The sequence below is a fragment of the Hordeum vulgare genome, chromosome 2H (assembly GCF_904849725.1).
Source record: "Hordeum vulgare subsp. vulgare chromosome 2H, MorexV3_pseudomolecules_assembly, whole genome shotgun sequence".
NCBI lineage: Eukaryota > Viridiplantae > Streptophyta > Magnoliopsida > Poales > Poaceae > Hordeum > Hordeum vulgare.
In genome coordinates this window covers 20,287,624-20,305,251 of record NC_058519.1, presented here as the reverse complement: position 1 = coordinate 20,305,251, position 17,628 = coordinate 20,287,624, and positions in this window count along the sequence as shown.

The window sequence follows — 17,628 nt, the reverse complement described above, 5'->3', positions numbered from 1 at the left end:
CAACTTTTTAACACATGCTATGTGGGTGAAATGATGATAGCATGCCAACTTTCAACATTTTGAGAGTTCATTTGTAGTGCTTTTCAATTTTAGGGTCAACTAGCTCAAAAATAATAAGTAAATGCACGAAATATACCAAATGAAGTGAGAAATTGTTGAAATTTTGTGATGTACCTTTGAATGGTGCATTTTGAACACACAAAAAGTATGGAGTTCAAATAAGTTCAAAAAAATGAAATCCCTTTGTAAGAGATGAGTTCTCGTTCAAAACCCTACTACTTCGAGAGAGATTGTCAGTTTTGTACACGAACTGCATCCAGTTTTTGTCGTAGCCCTCTCAACTTTTTAGCACATGCTATGTGGGTGAAATGATGATAGCATGCCAACTTTCAACATTTTCAGAGTTCATTTGTAGTGCTTTTCAATTTGAGGGTCAACTAGCTCAAAAATAATAAGTAAATGCACGAAATATACCAAATGAAGTCAGAAATTGTTGAAATTTTGTGATGTGCCTTTGAATGGTGCATTTTGAACACACAAAAAGTATGGAGTTCAAATAAGTTCAAAAAAATGAAATCCCTTTGTAAGAGATGAGTTCTCGTTCGAAACCCTGCTACTTCGAGACAGATTGTCAGTTTTGTACACGAACTGCATCCAGTTTTTGTCGTAGCCCTCTCAACTTTTTAACACATGCTATGTGGGTTAAATGATGATAGCATGCCAACTTTCAACATTTGCAAAGTTCATTTGTAGTGCTTTTTCAATTTCAGGGTCAACTAGCTCAAAAAAAATAAGTAAATGCACGAAATATTCCAAATGAAGTCGGAAATTGTTGAAATTTTGCGATGTACCTTTGAATGGTGCATTTTGAACAAACAAAAAGTATGGAGTTCTAATAAGTTCAAAAAAATGAAATCCCTTTGTAAGAGATGAGTTCTCGTTCGAAACCGTGCTACTTCAAGAGAGATTGTGAGTTTTGTACACGAACTGCATCCAGTTTTTGTCGTAGCCCTCTCAACTTTTTAACACATGCTATGTGGGTGAAATGATGATAGCATGCCAACTTTCAACATTTTCAGAGTTCATTTGTAGTGCTTTTCAATTTGAGGGTCAACTAGCTCAAAAAAAAAAGTAAATGCACGAAATATACCAAATGAAGTCAGAAATTGTTGAAATTTTGTGATGCGCCTTTGAATGGTGCATTTTTAACACACAAAAAGTATGGAGTTCAAATAAGTTCAAAAAAATGAAATCCCTTTGTAAGAGATGAGTTCTCGTTCGAAACCCTGCTACTTCGAGAGAGATTGTCAGTTTTGTACACGAACTGCATCCAGTTTTTGTCGTAGCCCTCTCAACTTTTTAACACATGCTATGTGGGTGAAATGATGATAGCATGCCAAGTTTCAACATTTTGAGAGTTCATTTGTAGTGCTTTTCAATTTTAGGGTCAACTAGCTCAAAAATAATAAGTAAATGCACGAAATATACCAAATGAAGTCAGAAATTGTTGAAATTTTGTGATGTACCTTTGAATGGTGCATTTTGAATACACAAAAAGTATGGAGTTCAAATAAGTTCAAAAAAATGAAATCCCTTTGTAAGAGATGAGTTCTCGTTCGAAACCCTACTACTTCGAGAGAGATTGTCAGTTTTGTACACGAACATCATCCAGTTTTTGTCGTAGCCCTCTCAACTTTTTAGCACATGCTATGTGGGTGAAATGATGATAGCATGCCAACTTTCAACATTTTCAGAGTTCATTTGTAGTGCTTTTCAATTTTAGGGTCAACTAGCTCAAAAATAATAAGTAAATGCACGAAATATACCAAATGAAGTCAGAAATTGTTGAAATTTTATGATGTGCCTTTGAATGGTGCATTTTGAACACACAAAAAGTATGGAGTTCAAATAAGTTCAAAAAAATGAAATCCCTTTGTAAGAGATGAGTTCTCGTTCGAAACCCTGCGACTTCGAGAGAGATTGTCAGTTTTGTACACGAACAGCATCCAGTTTTTTTCGTAGCCCTCTCAACTTTTTAACACATGCTATGTGGGTGAAATGATGATAGCATGCCAACTTTCAACATTTTCAGAGTTCATTTGTAGTGCTTTTCAATTTCAGGGTCAACTAGCTCAAAAAAAAGTAAATGCACGAAATATATACCAAATGAAGTCGGAAATTGTTGAAATTTTCTGATGTGCCTTTGAATGGTGCATTTTGAACACATAAAAAAGTATGGAGTTCAAATAAGTTAAAAAAAATGAAATCCCTTTGTAAGAGATGAGTTCTCGTTCGAAACCCTCCTACTTCGAGAGAGATTGTCAGTTTTGTACACGAACTGCATCCAGTTTTTGTCGTAGTCCTCTCAACTTTTTAACACATGCTATGTGGGTGAAATGATGATGGCATGCCAACTTTCAACATTTTCAGAGTTCATTTGTAGTGCTTTTCAATTTCAGGGTCAACTAGCTCGAAAAAAATAAGTAAATGCACGAAATATACCAAATGAAGTCAGAAACTGTTGAAATTTTGTGATGTGCCTTTGAATGGTGCATTTTGAACACACAAAAAGTATGGAGTTCAAATAAGTTCAAAAAAATGAAATCCCTTTGTAAGAGATGAGTTCTCGTTCGAAACCTTGCTACTTCGAGAGAGATTGTCAGTTTTGTACACGAACTGCATCCAGTTTTTGTCGTAGCCCTCTCAACTTTTTAACACATGCTATGTGGGTTAAATGATGATAGCATGCCAACTTTCAACATTTTCAGATTTCATTTGTAGTGCTTTTCAATTTCAGGGTCAACTAGCTCAAATAAAATAAGTAAATGCACGAAATATACCAAATGAAGTCAGAAATTGTTGAAATTTTGTGATGTGCCTTTGAATGATGCATTTTGAACACACGAAAAGTATGGAGTTCAAATAAGTTCAAAAAATGAAATCCCTTTGTAAGAGATGAGTTCTCGTTCGAAACCCTGCTACTTCGAGAGAGATTGTTAGTTTTGTACACGAACTGCATCCAGTTTTTGTCGTAGCCCTCTCAACTTTTTAACACATGCTATGTGGGTGAAATGATGATAGCATGCCAACTTTCAACATTTTCAGATTTCATTTGTAGTGCTTTTCAATTTTAGGGTCAACTAGCTCAAAAAAAATAAGTAAATGCACGAAATATACCAAATGAAGTCAGAAATTGTTGACATTTTGTGATGTGCCTTTGAATGGTGCATTTTGAACACACAAAAAGTATGGCGTTCAAATAAGTTCAAAAAAATGAAATCCCTTTGTAAGAGATGAGTTCTCGTTCGAAACCCTGCTATTTCGAGAGAGATTGTCAGTTTTGTACACGAACTGCATCCAGTTTTTGTCGTAGCCCTCTCAACTTTTGAACACATGCTATGTGGGTGAAATGATGATAGCATGCCAACTTTCAACATTTTCAGAGTTCATTGGTAGTGCTTTTCAATTTCAGGGTCAACTAGCTCAAAAAAAAGTAAATGCACGAAATATACCAAATGAAGTCAGAAATTGTTGAAATTTTGTGATGTGCCTTTGAATGGTGCATTTTGAACACACAAAAAGTATGGAGTTCAAATAAGTTCAAAAAAATGAAATCCCTTTGTAAGAGATGAGTTCTCGTTCGAAACCCTGCTACTTCGAGACAGATTGTCAGTTTTGTACACGAACTGCATCCAGTTTTTGTCGTAGCCCTCTCAACTTTTTAACACATGCTATGTGGGTTAAATGATGATAGCATGCCAACTTTCAACATTTGCAAAGTTCATTTGTAGTGCTTTTCAATTTCAGGGTCAACTAGCTCAAAAAAACTAAGTAAATGCACGAAATATTCCAAATGAAGTCGGAAATTGTTGAAATTTTGCGATGTACCTTTGAATGGTGCATTTTGAACACACAAAAAGTATGGAGTTCTAATAAGTTCAAAAAAATGAAATCCCTTTGTAAGAGATGAGTTCTCGTTCGAAACCTTGCTACTTCGAGAGAGATTGTCAGTTTTGTACACGAACTGCATCCAGTTTTTGTCGTAGCCCTCTCAACTTTTTAACACATGCTATGTGGGTGAAATGATGATAGCATGCCAACTTTCAACATTTTGAGAGTTCATTTGTAGTGCTTTTCAATTTTAGGGTCAACTAGCTCAAAAATAATAAGTAAATGCACGAAATATACCAAATGAAGTGAGAAATTGTTGAAATTTTGTGATGTACCTTTGAATGGTGCATTTTGAACACACAAAAAGTATGGAGTTCAAATAAGTTCAAAAAAATGAAATCCCTTTGTAAGAGATGAGTTCTCGTTCAAAACCCTACTACTTCGAGAGAGATTGTCAGTTTTGTACACGAACTGCATCCAGTTTTTGTCGTAGCCCTCTCAACTTTTTAGCACATGCTATGTGGGTGAAATGATGATAGCATGCCAACTTTCAACATTTTCAGAGTTCATTTGTAGTGCTTTTCAATTTGAGGGTCAACTAGCTCAAAAATAATAAGTAAATGCACGAAATATACCAAATGAAGTCAGAAATTGTTGAAATTTTGTGATGTGCCTTTGAATGGTGCATTTTGAACACACAAAAAGTATGGAGTTCAAATAAGTTCAAAAAAATGAAATCCCTTTGTAAGAGATGAGTTCTCGTTCGAAACCCTGCTACTTCGAGACAGATTGTCAGTTTTGTACACGAACTGCATCCAGTTTTTGTCGTAGCCCTCTCAACTTTTTAACACATGCTATGTGGGTTAAATGATGATAGCTTGCCAACTTTCAACATTTGCAAAGTTCATTTGTAGTGCTTTTTCAATTTCAGGGTCAACTAGCTCAAAAAAAATAAGTAAATGCACGAAATATTCCAAATGAAGTCGGAAATTGTTGAAATTTTGCGATGTACCTTTGAATGGTGCATTTTGAACAAACAAAAAGTATGGAGTTCTAATAAGTTCAAAAAAATGAAATCCCTTTGTAAGAGATAAGTTCTCGTTCGAAACCGTGCTACTTCAAGAGAGATTGTGAGTTTTGTACACGAACTGCATCCAGTTTTTGTCGTAGCCCTCTCAAATTTTTAACACATGCTATGTGGGTGAAATGATGATAGCATGCCAACTTTCAACATTTTCAGAGTTCATTTGTAGTGCTTTTCAATTTGAGGGTCAACTAGCTCAAAAAAAAAAGTAAATGCACGAAATATACCAAATGAAGTCAGAAATTGTTGAAATTTTTTGATGCGCCTTTGAATGGTGCATTTTGAACACACAAAAAGTATGGAGTTCAAATAAGTTCAAAAAAATGAAATCCCTTTGTAAGAGATGAGTTCTCGTTCGAAACCCTGCTACTTCGAGAGAGATTGTCAGTTTTGTACACGAACTGCATCCAGTTTTTGTCGTAGCCCTCTCAACTTTTTAACACATGCTATGTGGGTGAAATGATGATAGCATGCCAAGTTTCAACATTTTGAGAGTTCATTTGTAGTGCTTTTCAATTTTAGGGTCAACTAGCTCAAAAATAATAAGTAAATGCACGAAATATACCAAATGAAGTCAGAAATTGTTGAAATTTTGTGATGTACCTTTGAATGGTGCATTTTGAATACACAAAAAGTATGGAGTTCAAATAAGTTCAAAAAAATGAAATCCCTTTGTAAGAGATGAGTTCTCGTTCGAAACCCTACTACTTCGAGAGAGATTGTCAGTTTTGTACACGAACATCATCCAGTTTTTGTCGTAGCCCTCTCAACTTTTTAGCACATGCTATGTGGGTGAAATGATGATAGCATGCCAACTTTCAACATTTTCAGAGTTCATTTGTAGTGCTTTTCAATTTTAGGGTCAACTAGCTCAAAAATAATAAGTAAATGCACGAAATATACCAAATGAAGTCAGAAATTGTTGAAATTTTGTGATGTGCCTTTGAATGGTGCATTTTGAACACACAAAAAGTATGGAGTTCAAATAAGTTCAAAAAAATGAAATCCCTTTGTAAGAGATGAGTTCTCGTTCGAAACCCTGCGACTTCGAGAGAGATTGTCAGTTTTGTACACGAACAGCATCCAGTTTTTTTCGTAGCCCTCTCAACTTTTTAACACATGCTATGTGGGTGAAATGATGATAGCATGCCAACTTTCAACATTTTCAGAGTTCATTTGTAGTGCTTTTCAATTTCAGGGTCAACTAGCTCAAAAAAAAGTAAATGCACGAAATATATACCAAATGAAGTCGGAAATTGTTGAAATTTTCTGATGTGCCTTTGAATGGTGCATTTTGAACACATAAAAAAGTATGGAGTTCAAATAAGTTAAAAAAAATGAAATCCCTTTGTAAGAGATGAGTTCTCGTTCGAAACCCTCCTACTTCGAGAGAGATTGTCAGTTTTGTACACGAACTGCATCCAGTTTTTGTCGTAGTCCTCTCAACTTTTTAACACATGCTATGTGGGTGAAATGATGATGGCATGCCAACTTTCAACATTTTCAGAGTTCATTTGTAGTGCTTTTCAATTTCAGGGTCAACTAGCTCGAAAAAAATAAGTAAATGCACGAAATATACCAAATGAAGTCAGAAACTGTTGAAATTTTGTGATGTGCCTTTGAATGGTGCATTTTGAACACACAAAAAGTATGGAGTTCAAATAAGTTCAAAAAAATGAAATCCCTTTGTAAGAGATGAGTTCTCGTTCGAAACCTTGCTACTTCGAGAGAGATTGTCAGTTTTGTACACGAACTGCATCCAGTTTTTGTCGTAGCCCTCTCAACTTTTTAACACATGCTATGTGGGTTAAATGATGATAGCATGCCAACTTTCAACATTTTCAGATTTCATTTGTAGTGCTTTTCAATTTCAGGGTCAACTAGCTCAAATAAAATAAGTAAATGCACGAAATATACCAAATGAAGTCAGAAATTGTTGAAATTTTGTGATGTGCCTTTGAATGATGCATTTTGAACACACGAAAAGTATGGAGTTCAAATAAGTTCAAAAAATGAAATCCCTTTGTAAGAGATGAGTTCTCGTTCGAAACCCTGCTACTTCGAGAGAGATTGTTAGTTTTGTACACGAACTGCATCCAGTTTTTGTCGTAGCCCTCTCAACTTTTTAACACATGCTATGTGGGTGAAATGATGATAGCATGCCAACTTTCAACATTTTCAGATTTCATTTGTAGTGCTTTTCAATTTTAGGGTCAACTAGCTCAAAAAAAATAAGTAAATGCACGAAATATACCAAATGAAGTCAGAAATTGTTGACATTTTGTGATGTGCCTTTGAATGGTGCATTTTGAACACACAAAAAGTATGGCGTTCAAATAAGTTCAAAAAAATGAAATCCCTTTGTAAGAGATGAGTTCTCGTTCGAAACCCTGCTACTTCGAGAGAGATTGTCAGTTTTGTACACGAACTGCATCCAGTTTTTATCGTAGCCCTCTCAACTTTTTAACACATGCTATGTGGGTGAAATTATGATAGCATGCCAACTTTCAACATTTTCAGAGTTCATTTGTAGTGCTTTTCAATTTCAGGGTCACCTAGCTCAAAAAAAATAAGTAAATGCACGAAATATTCCAAATGAAGTCGGAAATTGTTGAAATTTTGTGATGTGCCTTTGAATGGTGCATTTTGAACACACAAAAAGTATGTAGTTCTAATAAGTTCAAAAAAATGAAATCCCTTTGTAAGAGATGAGTTCTCGTTCGAAACCCTGCTATTTCGAGAGAGATTGTGAGTTTTGTACACGAACTGCATCCAGTTTTTGTCGTAGCCCTCTCCACTTTTGAACACATGCTATGTGGGTGAAATGATGATAGCATGCCAACTTTCAACATTTTCAGAGTTCATTGGTAGTGCTTTTCAATTTCAGGGTCAACTAGCTCAAAAAAAAAAAGTAAATGCACGAAATATACCAAATGAAGTCAGAAATTGTTGAAATTTTGTGATGTGCCTTTGAATGGTGCATTTTGAACACACAAAAAGTATGGAGTTCAAATAAGTTCAAAAAAATGAAATCCCTTTGTAAGAGATGAGTTCTCGTTCGAAACCCTGCTACTTCGAGACAGATTGTCAGTTTTGTACACGAACTGCATCCAGTTTTTGTCGTAGCCCTCTCAACTTTTTAACACATGCTATGTGGGTTAAATGATGATAGCATGCCAACTTTCAACATTTGCAAAGTTCATTTGTAGTGCTTTTCAATTTCAGGGTCAACTAGCTCAAAAAAACTAAGTAAATGCACGAAATATTCCAAATGAATTCAGAAATTGTTGAAATTTTGTGATGTGCCTTTGAATGGTGCATTTTGAACACACAAAAAGTATGGAGTTCAAATAAGTTCAAAAAAATGAAATCCCTTTGTAAGAGATGAGTTCTCGTTCGAAACCCTGCTACTTCGAGAGAGATTGTAAGTTTTGTACACGAACAGCATCCAGTTTTTTTCGTAGCCCTCTCAACTTTTTAACACATGCTATGTGGGTGAAATGATGATAGCATGCCAACTTTCAACATTTTCAGAGTTCATTTGTAGTGCTTTTCAATTTCAGGGTCAACTAGCTCAAAAAAAAGTAAATGCACGAAATATATACCAAATGAAGTCGGAAATTGTTGAAATTTTGTGATGTGCCTTTGAATGGTGCATTTTGAACACACAAAAAGTATGGCGTTCAAATAAGTTCAAAAAAATGAAATCCCTTTGTAAGAGATGAGTTCTCGTTCGAAACCCTGCTATTTCGAGAGAGATTGTGAGTTTTGTACACGAACTGCATCCAGTTTTTGTCGTAGCCCTCTCAACTTTTGAACACATGCTATGTGGGTGAAATGATGATAGCATGCCAACTTTCAACATTTTCAGAGTTCATTGGTAGTGCTTTTCAATTTCAGGGTCAACTAGCTCAAAAAAAATAAGTAAATGCACGAAATATACCAAATGAAGTCAGAAATTGTTGAAATTTTGTGATGTGCCTTTGAATGGTGCATTTTGAACACACAAAAAGTATGGAGTTCAAATAAGTTCAAAAAAATGAAATCCCTTTGTAAGAGATGAGTTCTCGTTCGAAACCCTGCTACTTCGAGAGAGATTGTCAGTTTTGTACACGAACAGCATCCAGTTTTTTTCGTAGCCCTCTCAACTTTTTAACACATGCTATGTGGGTGAAATGATGATAGCATGCCAACTTTCAACATTTCAGAGTTCAATTGTAGTGCTTTTCAATTTCAGGGTCAACTAGCTCAAAAAAAATAAGTAAATGCACGAAATATACCAAATGAAGTCAGAAATTGTTGAAATTTTGTGATGTGCCTTTGAATGGTGCATTTTGAACACACAAAAAGTATGGAGTTCAAATAAGTTCAAAAAAATGAAATCCCTTTGTAAGAGATGAGTTCTCGTTCGAAACCCTGCTACTTCGAGAGAGAATGTCAGTATTGTACACGAACTGCATCCAGTTTTTGTCGTAGCCCTCTCAACTTTTTAACACATGCTATGTGGGTGAAATGATGATAGCATGCCAACTTTCAACATTTTCAGAGTTCATTTGTAGTGCTTTTCAATTTCAGGGTCAACTAGCTCAAAAAAAATTAAGTAAATGCACGAAATATTCCAAATGAAGTCGGAAATTGTTGAAATTTTGTGATGTGCCTTTGAATGGTGCATTTTGAACACACAAAAAGTATGGAGTTCTAATAAGTTCAAAAAAATGAAATCCCTTTGTAAGAGATGAGTTCTCGTTCGAAATCGTGCTACTTCGAGAGAGATTGTGAGTTTTGTAAATGAACTGCATCCAGTTTTTGTCGTAGCCCTCTCAACTTTTTAACACATGCTATGTGGGTGAAATGATGATAGCATGCCAACTTTCAACATTTTCAGAGTTCATTTGTAGTGCTTTTCAATTTTAGGGTCAACTAGTCAAAAAAAAAAGTAAATGCACGAAATATACCAAATGAAGTCAGAAATTGTTGAAATTTTGTGATGCGCCTTTGAATGGTGCATTTTGAACACACAAAAAGTATGGAGTTCAAATAAGTTCAAAAAAATGAAATCCCTTTGTAAGAGATGAGTTCTCGTTCGAAACCTTGCTACTTCGAGAGAGATTGTCAGTTTTGTACACGAACTGCATCCAGTTTTTGTCGTAGCCCTCTCAACTTTTTAACACATGCTATGTGGGTTAAATGATGATAGCATGCCAAGTTTCAACATTTTGAGAGTTCATTTGTAGTGCTTTTCAATTTTAGGGTCAACTAGCTCAAAAATAATAAGTAAATGCACGAAATATACCAAATGAAGTCAGAAATTGTTGAAATTTTGTGATGTACCTTTGAATGGTGCATTTTGAACACACAAAAAGTATGGAGTTCAAATAAGTTCAAAAAAATGAAATCCCTTTGTAAGAGATGAGTTCTCGTTCGAAACCCTACTACTTCGAGAGAGATTGTCAGTTTTGTACACGAACTGCATCCAGTTTTTGTCGTAGCCCTCTCAACTTTTTAGCACATGCTATGTGGGTGAAATGATGATAGCATGCCAACTTTCAACATTTTCAGAGTTCATTTGTAGTGCTTTTCAATTTTAGGGTCAACTAGCTCAAAAATAATAAGTAAATGCACGAAATATACCAAATGAAGTCAGAAATTGTTGAAATTTTGTGATGTGCCATTAAATGGTGCATTTTGAACACACAAAAAGTATGGAGTTCAAATAAGTTCAAAAAAATGAAATCCCTTAATAAGAGATGAGTTCTCGTTCGAAACCCTGCTACTTCGAGAGAGATTGTCAGTTTTGTACACGAACAACATCCAGTTTTTGTCGTAGCCCTCTCAACTTTTTAACACATGCTATGTGGGTGAAATGATGATAGCATGCCAACTTTCAACATTTTCAGAGTTCATTTGTAGTGCTTTTCAATTTCAGGGTCAACTAGCTCAAAAAAAATAAGTAAATGCACGAAATATACCAAATGAAGTCAGAAATTGTTGAAATTTTGTGATGTGCCTTTGAATGGTGCATTTTGAACACACAAAAAGTATGGAGTTCAAATAAGTTCAAAAAAATGAAATCCCTTTGTAAGAGATGAGTTCTCGTTGAAACCTTGCTACTTCGAGACAGATTGTCAGTTTTGTACACGAACTGCATCCAGTTTTTGTCGTAGCCCTCTCAACTTTTTAACACATGCTATGTGGGTTAAATGATGATAGCATGCCAACTTTCAACATTTTCAAAGTTCATTTGTAGTGCATTTCAATTTCAGGGTCAATTAGCTCAAAAAAAATAAGTAAATGCACGAAATATTCCAAATGAAGTTGGAAATTGTTGAAATTTTGCGATGTGCCTTTGAATGGTGCATTTTGAACACACAAAAAGTATGGAGTTCTAATAAGTTCAAAAAAATGAAATCCCTTTGTAAGAGATGAGTTCTCGTTCGAAACCGTGCTACTTCAAGAGAGATTGTGAGTTTTGTACACGAACTGCATCCAGTTTTTGTCGTAGCCTCTCAACTTTTTAACACATGCTATGTGGGTGAAATGATGATAGCATGCCAACTTTCAACATTTTCAGAGTTCATTTGTAGTGCTTTTCAATTTTAGGGTCAACTAGCTCAAAAAAAAAAAAAGTAAATGCACGAAATATACCAAATGAAGTCAGAAATTGTTGAAATTTTGTGATGCGCCTTTGAATGGTGCATTTTGAACACACAAAAAGTATGGAGTTCAAGTAAGTTCAAAAAAATGAAATCCCTTTGTAAGAGATGAGTTCTCGTTCGAAACCTTGCTACTTCGAGAGAGATTGTCAGTTTTGTACACGAACTGCATCCAGTTTTTGTCGTAGCCCTCTCAACTTTTTAACACATGCTATGTGGGTGAAATGATGATAGCATGCCAACTTTCAACATTTTGAGAGTTCATTTGTAGTGCTTTTCAATTTTAGGGTCAACTAGCTCAAAAATAATAAGTAAATGCACGAAATATACCAAATGAAGTCAGAAATTGTTGAAATTTTGTGATGTACCTTTGAATGGTGCATTTTGAACACACAAAAAGTATGGAGTTCAAATAAGTTCAAAAAAATGAAATCCCTTTGTAAGAGATGAGTTCTCGTTCAAAACCCTACTACTTCGAGAGAGATTGTCAGTTTTGTACACGAACTGCATCCAGTTTTTGTCGTAGCCCTCTCAACTTTTTAGCACATGCTATGTGGGTGAAATGATGATAGCATGCCAACTTTCAACATTTTCAGAGTTCATTTGTAGTGCTTTTCAATTTCAGGGTCAACTAGCTCAAAAAAAATTAAGTAAATGCACGAAATATTCCAAATGAAGTCGGAAATTGTTGAAATTTTGTGATGTGCCTTTGAATGGTGCATTTTGAACACACAAAAAGTATGGAGTTCTAATAAGTTCAAAAAAATGAAATCCCTTTGTAAGAGATGAGTTCTCGTTCGAAATCGTGCTACTTCGAGAGAGATTGTGAGTTTTGTAAATGAACTGCATCCAGTTTTTGTCGTAGCCCTCTCAACTTTTTAACACATGCTATGTGGGTGAAATGATGATAGCATGCCAACTTTCAACATTTTCAGAGTTCATTTGTAGTGCTTTTCAATTTTAGGGTCAACTAGTCAAAAAAAAAAGTAAATGCACGAAATATACCAAATGAAGTCAGAAATTGTTGAAATTTTGTGATGCGCCTTTGAATGGTGCATTTTGAACACACAAAAAGTATGGAGTTCAAATAAGTTCAAAAAAATGAAATCCCTTTGTAAGAGATGAGTTCTCGTTCGAAACCTTGCTACTTCGAGAGAGATTGTCAGTTTTGTACACGAACTGCATCCAGTTTTTGTCGTAGCCCTCTCAACTTTTTAACACATGCTATGTGGGTTAAATGATGATAGCATGCCAAGTTTCAACATTTTGAGAGTTCATTTGTAGTGCTTTTCAATTTTAGGGTCAACTAGCTCAAAAATAATAAGTAAATGCACGAAATATACCAAATGAAGTCAGAAATTGTTGAAATTTTGTGATGTACCTTTGAATGGTGCATTTTGAACACACAAAAAGTATGGAGTTCAAATAAGTTCAAAAAAATGAAATCCCTTTGTAAGAGATGAGTTCTCGTTCGAAACCCTACTACTTCGAGAGAGATTGTCAGTTTTGTACACGAACTGCATCCAGTTTTTGTCGTAGCCCTCTCAACTTTTTAGCACATGCTATGTGGGTGAAATGATGATAGCATGCCAACTTTCAACATTTTCAGAGTTCATTTGTAGTGCTTTTCAATTTTAGGGTCAACTAGCTCAAAAATAATAAGTAAATGCACGAAATATACCAAATGAAGTCAGAAATTGTTGAAATTTTGTGATGTGCCATTAAATGGTGCATTTTGAACACACAAAAAGTATGGAGTTCAAATAAGTTCAAAAAAATGAAATCCCTTAATAAGAGATGAGTTCTCGTTCGAAACCCTGCTACTTCGAGAGAGATTGTCAGTTTTGTACACGAACAACATCCAGTTTTTGTCGTAGCCCTCTCAACTTTTTAACACATGCTATGTGGGTGAAATGATGATAGCATGCCAACTTTCAACATTTTCAGAGTTCATTTGTAGTGCTTTTCAATTTCAGGGTCAACTAGCTCAAAAAAAATAAGTAAATGCACGAAATATACCAAATGAAGTCAGAAATTGTTGAAATTTTGTGATGTGCCTTTGAATGGTGCATTTTGAACACACAAAAAGTATGGAGTTCAAATAAGTTCAAAAAAATGAAATCCCTTTGTAAGAGATGAGTTCTCGTTGAAACCTTGCTACTTCGAGACAGATTGTCAGTTTTGTACACGAACTGCATCCAGTTTTTGTCGTAGCCCTCTCAACTTTTTAACACATGCTATGTGGGTTAAATGATGATAGCATGCCAACTTTCAACATTTTCAAAGTTCATTTGTAGTGCATTTCAATTTCAGGGTCAATTAGCTCAAAAAAAATAAGTAAATGCACGAAATATTCCAAATGAAGTTGGAAATTGTTGAAATTTTGCGATGTGCCTTTGAATGGTGCATTTTGAACACACAAAAAGTATGGAGTTCTAATAAGTTCAAAAAAATGAAATCCCTTTGTAAGAGATGAGTTCTCGTTCGAAACCGTGCTACTTCAAGAGAGATTGTGAGTTTTGTACACGAACTGCATCCAGTTTTTGTCGTAGCCTCTCAACTTTTTAACACATGCTATGTGGGTGAAATGATGATAGCATGCCAACTTTCAACATTTTCAGAGTTCATTTGTAGTGCTTTTCAATTTTAGGGTCAACTAGCTCAAAAAAAAAAAAAGTAAATGCACGAAATATACCAAATGAAGTCAGAAATTGTTGAAATTTTGTGATGCGCCTTTGAATGGTGCATTTTGAACACACAAAAAGTATGGAGTTCAAGTAAGTTCAAAAAAATGAAATCCCTTTGTAAGAGATGAGTTCTCGTTCGAAACCTTGCTACTTCGAGAGAGATTGTCAGTTTTGTACACGAACTGCATCCAGTTTTTGTCGTAGCCCTCTCAACTTTTTAACACATGCTATGTGGGTGAAATGATGATAGCATGCCAACTTTCAACATTTTGAGAGTTCATTTGTAGTGCTTTTCAATTTTAGGGTCAACTAGCTCAAAAATAATAAGTAAATGCACGAAATATACCAAATGAAGTCAGAAATTGTTGAAATTTTGTGATGTACCTTTGAATGGTGCATTTTGAACACACAAAAAGTATGGAGTTCAAATAAGTTCAAAAAAATGAAATCCCTTTGTAAGAGATGAGTTCTCGTTCAAAACCCTACTACTTCGAGAGAGATTGTCAGTTTTGTACACGAACTGCATCCAGTTTTTGTCGTAGCCCTCTCAACTTTTTAGCACATGCTATGTGGGTGAAATGATGATAGCATGCCAACTTTCAACATTTTCAGAGTTCATTTGTAGTGCTTTTCAATTTGAGGGTCAACTAGCTCAAAAATAATAAGTAAATGCACGAAATATACCAAATGAAGTAAGAAATTGTTGAAATTTTGTGATGTGCCTTTGAATGGTGCATTTTGAACACACAAAAAGTATGGAGTTCAAATAAGTTCAAAAAAATGAAATCCCTTTGTAAGAGATGAGTTCTCGTTCGAAACCCTGCTACTTCGAGAGAGATTGTCAGTTTTGTACACGAACAGCATCCAGTTTTTGTCGTAGCCCTCTCAACTTTTTAACACATGATATGTGGGTGAAATGATGATAGCATGCCAACTTTCAACATTTCAGAGTTCATTTGTAGTGCTTTTCAATTTCAGGGTCAACTAGCTCAAAAAAAAAGTAAATGCACGAAATATATACCAAATGAAGTCGGAAATTGTTGAAATTTTGTGATGTGCCTTTGAATGGTGCATTTTGAACACACAAAAAGTATGGAGTTGAAATAAGTTCAAAAAAATGAAATCCCTTTGTAAGAGATGAGTTCTCGTTCGAAACCCTTCTACTTCGAGAGAGATTGTCAGTTTTGTACACAAACTGCATCCAGGTTTTTTCATAGCCCTCTCAACTTTTTAACACATGCTATGTGGGTGAAATTATGATAGCATGCCAACTTTCAACATTTTCAGAATTCATTTGTAGTGTTTTTCAATTTCAGGGTCAACTAGCTCAAAAAAAATAAGTAAATGCACGAAATATACCAAATGAAGTCAGAAATTGTTGAAATTTTGTGATGTGCCTTTGAATGGGGCATTTTGAACACACAAAAAGTATGGAGTTCAAATAAGTTCAAAAAAATGAAATCCCTTTGTAAGAGATGAGTTCTCGTTCGAAACCCTGCTACTTCGAGAGAGATTGTCAGTATTATACACGAACTGCATCCAGTTTTTGTCGTAGCCCTCTCAACTTTTTAACACATGCTATGTGGGTGAAATGATGATAGCATGCCAACTTTCAACATTTTCAGAGTTCATTTGTAGTGCTTTTCAATTTCAGGGTCAACTAGCTCAAAAAAAATTAAGTAAATGCACGAAATATTCCAAATGAAGTCGGAAATTGTTGAAATTTTGTGATGTGCCTTTGAATGGTGCATTTTGAACACACAAAAAGTATGGAGTTCTAATAAGTTCAAAAAAATGAAATCCCTTTGTAAGAGATGAGTTCTCGTTCGAAACCGTGCTACTTCGAGAGAGATTGTGAGTTTTGTAAATGAACTGCATCCAGTTTTTGTCGTAGCCCTCTCAACTTTTTAACACATGCTATGTGGGTGAAATGATGATAGCATGCCAACTTTCAACATTTTCAGAGTTCATTTGTAGTGCTTTTCAATTTTAGGGTCAACTAGTCAAAAAAAAAAGTAAATGCACGAAATATACCAAATGAAGTCAGAAATTGTTGAAATTTTGTGATGCGCCTTTGAATGGTGCATTTTGAACACACAAAAAGTATGGAGTTCAAATAAGTTCAAAAAAATGAAATCCCTTTGTAAGAGATGAGTTCTCGTTCGAAACCTTGCTACTTCGAGAGAGATTGTCAGTTTTGTACACGAACTGCATCCAGTTTTTGTCGTAGCCCTCTCAACTTTTTAACACATGCTATGTGGGTGAAATGATGATAGCATGCCAAGTTTCAACATTTTGAGAGTTCATTTGTAGTGCTTTTCAATTTTAGGGTCAACTAGCTCAAAAATAATAAGTAAATGCACGAAATATACCAAATGAAGTCAGAAATTGTTGAAATTTTGTGATGTACCTTTGAATGGTGCATTTTTAACACACAAAAAGTATGGAGTTCAAATAAGTTCAAAAAAATGAAATCCCTTTGTAAGAGATGAGTTCTCGTTCGAAACCCTACTACTTCGAGAGAGATTGTCAGTTTTGTACACGAACTGCATCCAGTTTTTGTCGTAGCCCTCTCAACTTTTTAGCACATGCTATGTGGGTGAAATGATGATAGCATGCCAACTTTCAACATTTTCAGAGTTCATTTGTAGTGCTTTTCAATTTTAGGGTCAACTAGCTCAAAAATAATAAGTAAATGCACGAAATATACCAAATGAAGTCAGAAATTGTTGAAATTTTGTGATGTGCCTTTGAATGGTGCATTTTGAACACACAAAAAGTATGGAGTTCAAATAAGTTCAAAAAAATGAAATCCCTTAATAAGAGATGAATTCTCGTTCGAAACCCTGCTACTTCGAGAGAGATTGTCAGTTTTGTACACGAACAGCATCCAGTTTTTGTCGTAGCCCTCTCAACTTTTTAACACATGCTATGTGGGTGAAATGATGATAGCATGCCAACTTTCAACATTTTCAGAGTTCATTTGTAGTGCTTTTCAATTTCAGGGTCAACTAGCTCAAAAAAAATAAGTAAATGCACGAAATATACCAAATGAAGTCAGAAATTGTTGAAATTTTGTGATGTGCCTTTGAATGGTGCATTTTGAACACACAAAAAGTATGGAGTTCAAATAAGTTCAAAAAAATGAAATCCCTTTGTAAGAGATGAGTTCTCGTTGAAACCCTGCTACTTCGAGACAGATTGTCAGTTTTGTACACGAACTGCATCCAGTTTTTGTCGTAGCCCTCTCAACTTTTTAACACATGCTATGTGGGTTAAATGATGATAGCATGCCAACTTTCAACATTTTCAA